The sequence below is a fragment of the Vanellus vanellus genome, assembly GCF_965231255.1.
Source record: "Vanellus vanellus genome assembly, chromosome: Z".
In the NCBI taxonomy this organism is placed as follows: Eukaryota; Metazoa; Chordata; class Aves; order Charadriiformes; family Charadriidae; genus Vanellus; species Vanellus vanellus.
This window is the reverse complement of record NC_138908.1, coordinates 89,307,401-89,317,793: the sequence shown is the minus strand read 5'-3', so window position 1 is coordinate 89,317,793 and position 10,393 is coordinate 89,307,401. Positions and strand designations below refer to the sequence as shown.

General features: G+C 49.8%; 1 long non-coding RNA gene across 2 annotated transcripts; it reads right to left on the bottom strand.

The window, feature by feature from the left end:
* Positions 1-578: 578 nt before the first annotated feature.
* Positions 579-9,740, bottom strand: LOC309683392. Of its 2 annotated transcripts, none has more exons than XR_014270203.1 (3): positions 9,680-9,740; positions 3,794-3,889; positions 579-1,810 (listed from the first exon to the last, which is right to left on the bottom strand). It is a non-coding gene; the product is annotated as an uncharacterized lncRNA (long non-coding RNA). The 2 variants fall into 2 exon arrangements; XR_014270204.1 differs by lacking the exon at positions 9,680-9,740 and adding an exon at positions 6,370-6,479.
* Between the last annotated feature and the right edge of the window lie 653 nt (positions 9,741-10,393).

Below are 10,393 nucleotides of genomic sequence, written 5' to 3'. Positions count from 1 at the left end.
GGGCTTTCCATAAATAGGATTTCCATAAATAGGCTTTCCTTGCATTTCAAAAACCTTACCGAGAATAGACATGTCCCCTAGGTATCCATTTACACACAGACAGAGATATATGTAGGGTCAATATAAGCCTGAGGAATACGGGAAAACCTCGAGGAGCTGAAGGGGAGAGACAGAGCAGGTAAAGAAAAGGGCGGGCAGCCCGGCAGACAGAGAACGACAGAGCCAAAACTGGGCTCTGGGACACACCTTTTTATAGTCTAAAATCCTTTACGTAACAGAGTAGATCTAGGGGTTTATTCCAAACTCCTCCTATGTAAAGCAATGAATATTCATTTATTAAGAGAGACTAAAATGTGAGATTTTTCTTTATTTCAATACCTCACGCCCATATTTACAGGTTTTAAAGTTTGCTAATCCTGCCCCCCCCGAATTTTCAGACATTTTGGGGCTGTGATCCTCCTCTTTTCAGGCAACCCCCGTGTGACCCCCCCATCCCCCACTCACCTGCTCCTCCGCAGCATCACTGCCCACGCTCCCTCAGGGCCCCTGGGCTGCCCCAAATGACATCATCACCCACACACACACACATCCTTTTTATCCCCCCCCCCCCAAAAAAGGCACAAAGACAGCGGACCCAGGGCTGGTCCAGTCCCCTCGGGCCGCTCGGCCACCGGCAGGCAAACCTGGTGTGGGATCATTACTGGAGGTGACTTAGAAATTAAGGTAATGTCCCATTTTGAAGAAAAGCGCAGCGTGGAGGAAACTCTCCAGGGCAGAGTGCAGCTGCTGTGCAAAGGATGCGTTTCACAAAGGTCCCCGAGGCAACCTTAGATGTCGACGACATCGGGGGAGTCCGGTGCGCCAACTCTGAGGAAAAACAGCGCGGCGGATGGAGCGGAGTGGAGATGCCGCGGCCAAACTCTGCGATCCAATGGAACCCCTGAAGGCCTTATGGAACTGATAAGCTGCCTAATTGTTACCCTGAGCCAACCATCTGTCATTTTGGACAAAATGCTATCCTTTGGGTGAACTTTGCTCATTATAACGTCATTGTAACACCAAAACACACCTCCATCCCAAAAGCTACCCGCCTCCGAGGTGCGACCGCTCCTCACGGAGTCCACGCTCTGAATTTTTCGTAGTCTATACCTTTAAAAGCCTAGCGAGAGAATTTTACACCAATCTTAACACAAGTAGGTATGACTAGAGTCCATCAGGCTCCACCTGAAAGGTAAAAAAAATAAATAAATAAAAAAACCAAAGAGTATGAAAATAGCATCAGAGAGGAGGGATGTCAGGGAAGATACCAACGCGGGCAGGGAAATGCCATGGCCGACCACCCGTGACTGCTGGCGTCTGTCGACGGGCTGAGCCTCTCCTCCCCCCCACAAGGACGCTCGTGGGGAAGATTCGAACGCTCGGCTATGCCAAGTGCTTCCCCGGGAAACTTAGAAATCTCTACAGAGTTGTTTTAGAACTCAGCGCATTCGTAGCCAGGCTGTATCACTAACATCTTTCGTATTCGCACGGGCTTTGCAGACAGTCACTATCACCGGCACTCCAAAAGAACTTGTGCCTCTGTCGCTTCAATAAACGACACTTTTCACCAATCTAGCCGTGAGAGTTCCTAGTGAACGCCACCCAAATCCTTACGTGTGGCTGTGCTGGTTCAGGGGACGCCGCTTGATCCGATTGTGTGTGCTGCTATTAGTGCCTCCGTAATCGTGATAGTTTGATAGTACATATTGAACGCCACCGGACTTTTAATGCCAAATCGGGCATTGCTCAGAACCTAAGCCTCGCGAGACACCTGAAACACCAAAAGCCCCAATTATATTTCAGCAGATTAACAAAGAGCACAGAAGAAAGCAGAGGAATTCCCTCACACCGAGGCACGGGGCGGCAGCGCAGCCACAGGAGGACTCCTGTAGGGAAACAGCTCAGCGCCAAATACAGCGCGGCCTTTCAAAGCCAGAGCGACTGGAACTCTCCCGGTCAGTATTAAGACTAAGCGCCGCCTGCTGCCATTCTGAGCACGACAGTAAACCCTCGGGCTGGCTCTGGGAAACCCCTCCTGCCTTCCTCACGGCGCTGCCGCGGGGACCTGCCCCTGCCAGGCTGCCGCACGGGGCTGGGCCGTGACCAGAATCGACGCGACGGACCCCCTCAAACAGCTACAGCCCTCACGCTGCCGCCGCCGCCGCCGCTGCGCACCTTGCTGGGTCAGTACAGCCAAAAGGGAAGGGTAAAACTCCGAAGAGCGCAATGAACAAGAACGAACAAAGCTCAGTCCTTCACTCTACGCTGAAGAGGTGCACGTATGCTTAGAGATCTCTCGCTCGCTCTCTCTGCAATAAGATACTTATAGTATAAAAGTATTTGACTTTCCTTTGGCACTAAATGAACTTGCCCAGCTGTCAATCCATACCATTAAACCATCCATCTCCAAAATACACAGCTATAATTTGACTCGGGGGGGGGTGGGAGTTGGGTGCCGCAGGATTAGCGGGGACGTCTGGCCGGCTGCCCTGCCCAGGAGAGATGCTGCTGAACCGCCGGGGAAACGCGCTGCTGACAGCCGGACAGAAACCAAGAACTCCAGAGCGCTCCCTCTGAAGATTGGCAATAAAAAACCGCTAACATTCAACTGTCCCTTTTGAAACGTATCCTTTGTTTAAACACTTGGTTTTAAACATTTCCTTTCTTAAACGTTTAAATGTAATCTTTTTAAAAGACGGCCCTGTTTTTAAAGCTTTAGAACAAATACCTCATTGCCAAAGGACACCGAATACATTGTATGCTACAGCCATTTGGCAGCTGCAGTTTAAACAACGCAAGGACGTTTGTAAATTCTACAATTTTAACCGTTTTAAAAGTTTAATTTAGGATAGAAAAATCAGCAAGATGAAAAAGCCCCCATAGGGTTTTACCGGGGGGGAGGGGAGGGCATCAAATCCCCGCTCCCGCAATCCATAAGGCTACCAAAAAGGACCGGCAGATGGACTGATGCTTTCGGCTCTGCTGAGCGCGCAGAGGAACGCGTGTTTATGATACCTCGCCTGGTACGACTGAGAACCCAAAGACTGGCGATGCCACCAAATTCAGAAGACGGGCCGTGGACTTTAGTTTTCTTAAAAAAAAAAAAAAAGAAAAAACAACAAAAAACCCTAATCAAACAGGAAAAAAAAAGAGAAAGAGTGCAAAGTCTCGTTGCCAAATAAGGCCATTAGGGAAGCAGTAGCTCACCAAAAACACATCGGGACCCGCTGTCACCACTTACAAGGCTGCCAGTGCTTCCTGGCAAAGCCCGGAAAACACGCAGAAGCCACCCTGCTTTGTCCCGCTTTGTCCCTGTCCCTTCTCTGGCCTCGACTGCTTTGCGTATAGAAGCTAGTATCTCAGTAAGGTTATCCAGGACTACTGGAAGCTATTTTAAAAACCTGTGGACTGAAAAAGCATAAAGCTTTTACCACGAAAACAAAGTCTCTTTCTTCGGAACATCTGAACCCTTGCGAACCCTTTCTTGCCTCTTTCAGCGCAACATTATTCTCACAGTGCCAGTTAACGGTAAGCACACAGAAAGACATGACGCTTTCGGGAGGAGAACATAAGCGGAGGGAAGCAAGCTTTGCATGGGCGCAACGTGCTCCGGAACACACCTTATTGTTGGTGTTCGCGTTCAAATATTTCATCGAAAAACTACGGGAGGAGAGTCAGCACATCCTTCGCGTTCACTTCAAAGCCCCCACGACAAGGACCTTAGGAAAAACGCAGACGCGCATGGGAGACGTACCTGGTCCTGGCAGAGCACTCTGGATCCTTTCCGTCTGTCCCGTACCGTCACGGCAGAAGAAAGGGTGACCGCGGAGAAAGGCTGGCCGTTGACAACCTGCCGAGAGAGGAAAAAAACCGTGAACGCAAAGCCAGGTAGGAATCTCAAGCTGCCTTCTTCCCTGAAGGTTTGCCCAGACGACAGCTGAGTGGAGGAAAAAGTACTTGGCATCGCCTTTGGGACGCTTCTTGGGGCAGGCCACGAGAGCTCTTGCATTTTTCAGACCACCCTGCCTTTCGTTGACTCACCGGCAGCTTCAGTTGCACTAGAGCCACCTTCCCGGCTGCACGCAGGTGACAGACACGGACAGGCGCGTTTTCTCAAGCCTACGTACAGCCAAGGTTTCCTCACCCTAGACGGCCCAAGGTGAACATTTTTGTTCAAGGGTACAGCGACCCACCGGCCGGCCCGCTGAACCGCCTCCTGCCAAAAAGGCAACGATTTCTTCCAGGCTCTTTCTCCAGACGGTCACGAGCTTTTAAAACTGCCATTGCGCCATCAGACCTGCGCAGGGTCCCTGCCAGCTTTCGACTGCCCTCCGCCTTCTCTGCCGTCTCCCAAAAGCAGGAGTACGGCACGCGCCCAGACCCCAGCGCAACCCTGCCGGTGCCCACGCGCACCTCGCTCTTTGCACGAGGAGCACCCGAGCACCCCTGCGAGCGCAGCCGCACGCGCAGGATCAGCTTCACCTACGCTGGTTTCAGCGGATGCCATTGCTGAAGCTTTAAACCGAAAACCGCCTCCTGACACTCGGCCACAGCAGAAGTCATCCATAACGAGAACTCCACAAACACGCAGCAACGCAAATTGCAAACCCGCGGCAGCAGCTTCAGAGCTATTCAGACCAGGAACAAGGGAGAAAAATAAAACAGCTTCATCTCGCGCACACAGGAAAGCCGCAGACAGAGAAGAGGGTCTGCCTGTTTTCTGTCAGGGCTGAGAACGCTTTCTCCTTCCCTTCCGGAACCCCTCTGTTAGGTCTAAACATCTGTTACGCTTTGAGAGACCCGTAACAACTTCTTGCCGTTTAGACAATTGTTCTATCACCCGATGACCCCTCCCCACCCGGGAAAGGGCATTGGGAAAAAACAAGGAAACCCGGGGGGGCGAAGTATGAACAGATTTAAGAGAGTAGGATTCCACAAACAACATTAATAGCACTAAAGAACCAATATTGATCCCGATACCCACACAGAATACGCAAAGATTATACTCAGCCCATTCTATCCGTAGGAAGCTGTGCACTCCCAGCAGCGGACAGCAAACGTCGGACACTGCGAGCCCTACGACGGCAGGAGGAGGGGAAGGCCTCGGGGGTCCGGCACCAGGGCACGAAGTTCTCGGGATCGCAGCCATCAAGGGAGAGAGAGAGCTTCGCAGCAAACTTTCTAATTTATAGGGAATGCGACGCTGATGGTACGAAATAATCCTGTTGGCCGGCTTGGGTCAAGTGCCCGGCTCTCGCTCCTCCTCATCCCTGCACCTGGATTCCTCATCCCTGCACCGAGTATTAGTAGAGAAATTAGTCCCGTGTCGCTCAAACCAGGACAATATCGCAGCACCACCGTGCCAATACCCAGAGCGGGGACCGACCGCCCCGCCGACGGACGCTTGTGGAGCGGGGCACGCAGACAGAGGGACGCGTTTTGCCACACACAACCCTGAACCTCCTGAAAATTTACGTTTACCAAAGAGAGCCCCTTGGAAGGTACTGCCAAACAACATTTGGCAATAAAACTTTCACGGCTTTGACACACACCCAGTTCGGGGGGAACTCGCTCTTTGCTTCCCGCTGCTGTTGTTGTTCTGCCTTCAGAAATCCTACTCGGAGCCAAGTTTTTCACTACCGGTCCAAGCGCTTCCCTTCCTGGTATCACCAGCACATTTACACAGGCAAGGCACTTCATTGCTCTGCTCAAATCAGCCAAAGGAAAGTTACAGCCCTGAGAGCGGGGTGAAAAAGGGGAGGTCAGGCAGCAAAAGGGCTCTGCAGGCTGCCACCAGGCAACACCGCGCTCTGCTTTCGAAACCACGCGCATGCCCCACACAAACCCACAAGCCCCGCAAAAAAAACCAAACCAAAACCTCCCAGCCCTGAGGGAGCTGGGGGGAAAGGAGTGAAAGGGAACCGCAAGGTTAAGTGACATTTGGCCGTAACGCTGACCGTGTACTTCAGCGACTCTCCGAGCCTACCCCTCCATCTGCCCAACGACCGGTCCTTTTCTGGAAGGACAAGCTTCTCTTGTTAGGAAACAAAAGAGTTAAGCAGTGAGCTGTATTTTATATACCAGGTGTGGTTGTAAGGTATAACCGCAGTAACTGAACAAAGGTAACCAATGGTGATGGGAAATGTAGTAAACCGTAAGGAAAAGAATGGATTCTCAGATCTTTAGGTACCTAGATGAAAAAGTACACGGCATGCCAGAGGGTCAAGCTGGACCTTGAAAATGAAGCTTGAAGAACTCGGCAGAAAACAGGCACTGGAATAGAGTCAAAAGGAGTGAGGTGAAAAGGACAAGGTGAGGAAGACGTCTTACTTCATCTGAGGAAGACTTCTTACTTCATCACGACGACCACCGACGACCACCAGGAGGAAGACGAGCACGCGCAGAGGAGGAGGCTGATGTCGCAATAAGATGAAGCAATCCGTAATGCATACGTATAAGATAATGTAGCAATACCTGTTGAATGTGTATGAGATTATGTAACCAAAAGAGTATAAAATGAGTGTTCGGCAAGGCCGTCTTTGGAGCCAGATTTGGGTGCGTACCCCTGGTTCCCGGCGCCTTGAAATAAAGCACCGCATATAACCGAAGAAAATTGGTTACGTGTCTGTCGCCGCGCTAACAGTTTTGGCGACCCAGATGGGACCTCGCGAGTACTGCTGAGGCGGATCGCGTACTGATCCTGCTCCAGCCGGCGCCGAGAAATTCTCGGGGAGCCATCAGCCGCGACCGACCTCCGCTGCTCACGACGGACCTCTGATAGGGCAAGGAAAGGTGCTTTATTTTAGTAACAGTAACGGTACCGCTGTAGGTAAAAGCCTGCCAGTCAGGCGCGGGGAAAGCTGCGCTTGGTTGGGCTACGGAGCTCCGGGTGGTAAGCCTAGGCGCCGTCCGTCAGACAAGGCGAAAGCCCTGCAGGTTCGGCAATTGGTATGGTATGGTAACGGAATAAACGGTAAGAGTTGCGCAACTGTGAAAATCCGAATCGTAAAGTAATATTGGTTGGTTGGTTGGTTGATCGTAAGTCCAGTGGAAAGATTGGCAATTGGTAATATTTAGTCTGCGGGACTAATATCTGCCGAAATGAAAATCCAGTCCGCGGGACTGGTGCTCGCGACTATTACTTAAAACCCAGTCTGCGAGACTGGTATTTGCTGCTATTACTGTGAATTGTTCCGTTTGATTTGTTGTACCTTGTTGGTTGGTACTGTAATTTGACAACGCCAGAAATACCTAAAGCAACTCCCTTAGGCTGTATTTTGAATCATTGGAAGGAGGGAAAGTTCGAACAAGCATTTCGGAAAGATAAGTTCATCAAATCTTGTAACGATCGGTGGCCTCAATATAAACTAGAAGATCAAGAAAAGTGACCCGAAAATGGAACTTTGAACTATAATACTATTTTACAGTTAACGCTGTTTTGTAGAAGAGAAGGAAAAGGGGATGAAGTACCATATGTGGATCTTTTCTTTAGTTTGAGAAACAGCCCCTCGTGAAAATGGAACTAGAAGGAAGGGAAGTGAAAGTTTTAGTTGATACAGGAGCAACATACTCAGTTTAAAATAACTTATGTGGGGGCTTGGGGGAAAAGACAATTACCATTGTAAGTGCCACAGGGAAAGAAGAAGAAAGGCCATTTCTACAACACCCCTGGATTTAAGATTTAGGGGAAAAGAATGAACTCATGAGTTCCTATATGTGCCAGAGTGTCCAATACCCCTTATGGGACGGGATTTACTAGCAAAGTTAAATGCAAATATAATTTTTGAAAACGGGGAATTGATAATGCAAATTCCAGAATCAAAGACTGGGCAAATATTGGTGCTTAAAGATCAAGCAAAAAGGCATATCCCTAAAGAGGCAGAGGAGGCAGTGATACCTACAGTCTGAAGGAGACCGAAATTCCCAGGAAATCAAAAGCAGCCTCACCCGTGGCAGTGGAATTAAAAGAAGGAGCGACCCCAGTAAGAATTAGGCAGTATCCATTGAAATGAGAAGCTCGACAAGGAATTGTGAAGATCATAGAGAAATTCATGAAATATAAGATTTTAGAGGAATGTGAATCAGAAGACAATACACCTATTTTTCCCGTAAAGAAGCCAAATGGCGAGTATAGACTAGTACAGGATTTAAGAGCAATAAATGAAATCACAAAAGATATACACCCGGTGGTAGCAAACCCCTATACGTTGTTGACATCTGTGAAAGAAAAGTATAAGTGGTTTACAGTAATTGATTTAAAAGATGCTTTCTTCTGCATTCCACACTTGACATAAATAGCAGGAAATTGTTTGCATTCGAATGGGAAAACCCCTACAACGGACGAAAAACACAGCTAACCCGGACCCGACTTCCTCAAGGATTTAAGAACAGCCCGACGCTTTTTAAGACTCAACTGGCTAAAGAATTGGAGACCTGGACAACCCAAAAGGACAGTAAGGTACCGAGGTCACGATATTTGCTGTTGCAATATGTGCATGATATTTTTATAGCTACTGAAAATAAACTCCAGTGCATAAAAGTCACAATAGCAATACTGAATCAGTTGGGACTAAATGGATATAAAGTTTCTAAGGAAAAAGCACAAATAGCATGCCAAGCAGTACTGTATTTGGGTTGTGAAATTTCACAGGGACAGCGAAAACTGGGCATAAATGGAGTCGAAGCTATACGCGCCATTCCAGAACCCCGAAACTTGCATGAGCTGAGAACCTTCCTGGGAATGACGGGGTGGTGTCGGTTATGGATAATGGATTATGGGCTCAGGGCTAAACCGCTGTACGAGGCCCAAAAGTCACCTATGTTTATTTGGAATAAACCACAGAAAGAAGCTTTTGAAAAACTAAAACCAGCATGGAGAACGGCTCCTGCTTTGGGCCTCCCAGACTTGGCAAAAGGATTTCCACTGTTCGTTCATGGAAGAGGGAGACTGGCTCTAGGAGTATTAACCCAAAAGCTGGGTAGCTGGAAGAGACCCGTGGGGTATTTTTCCAAGCAGTTGGACTCAGTAAGTGCAGGATGGCCCTCTTGCCTTAGAACCGAAGAAAATTGGTCATGTGTCTGTCTCCGCGCTAACACTCTGACTTAAAAACCCTAGATCGGAGGCTCCACGCAACAGAAGGTGGGTTGAGCCACAGGACAACATGCCATCAACACTCAAAGAAAAAGAAAAAGTTGAGTGAAAACCAAGCAAAACATCAGTTTCCATCACGTTTCATTCATTACGTTTCCACTGGCACCTAGGTGCTCCAAAATTAACCATGCTCGCGCCACAGACTCCTAACGATTCAGTTACGCAGGGAAAGAGAAAAGGCTATTTCCAACTTGCCCATAAAATTAGCACGAACAAACAGAAGGGAAACACCGGACCCTAAAGAAGGTATCGGGCAGCTCTTAATTTATGCGAGAGGAAAGGTGGCTCTTTCACCCCAAAGGAAGACATTCCTAACTAGCCAGGCACCAATCCGGGAAGGAGGCACACTCTGTTCACTGCAGTCCTGCATCAGCTTTTCTGCGCTGGCAGCAAACTTGCCCTTTCTGCCCGTTCGACGTGGAGTACCCGGAGCGCCCCTGAACTCGCAAACGTGTCTCCCCGCTCCCCCAGCCCCACGCCTGCAATTACCTGAGCAGCTGGCAGAATCAATCCCACAGGATTTTCTTCCCGGGACGCACAAGGGGACACTGGGAAAAGAGGAGGCGAGAAATGACCCTCTTTGTTGCGGCCACACAACAGGCACAAGCCGGGGGACCCCCACCATACCTCTGCCCTCGGGAGCGGGGCCCAGACAGGTGCCTGGCGGGGATTTAACCCCACCGGCAAGAGGCCGGGCTCCCCGTCGGCAGAAACACCGCTCGCCTCCCATCTGCTCGCAGCTCCTCGCTTGGGACAGCCCAGCCTGCACCCGGCCGCTCTTCAGCCCTGCGGGAAGTGCAGTTTGGCCGGCGGCTGCTCCAGCCGACACACGCTCCGGCTAATTGCAGCTCCTGCTCATTACCGCTGCCGGGAGTCTTGCCTCTGCCTAATGCGTGCTCCGGACAGAGGACACCCCATCTCCCTCCAGCTCCTGCTTGCCAAGCTCTGGCTAATTGAAGCCCCGGCTCTGCACTGAAGCTCCAGCTGATTTCAACTCCTTCTTCCCAGCTCCAGCTACTTGCAATAGTCTGGGCTGTTGACGAGGTCGTCAACCAATCAGCATCCTGACTTGAGGGTTAGGGTTAAACACCGTGGCTTTACACAGTATAAATATCAATAAGTTGCTATGATTAATTACTTAATATCTATACTCAGCAATGTCCAAAGAAGAGCTAGATTCAAAGAGGAGAGGTGTGCCAGGTC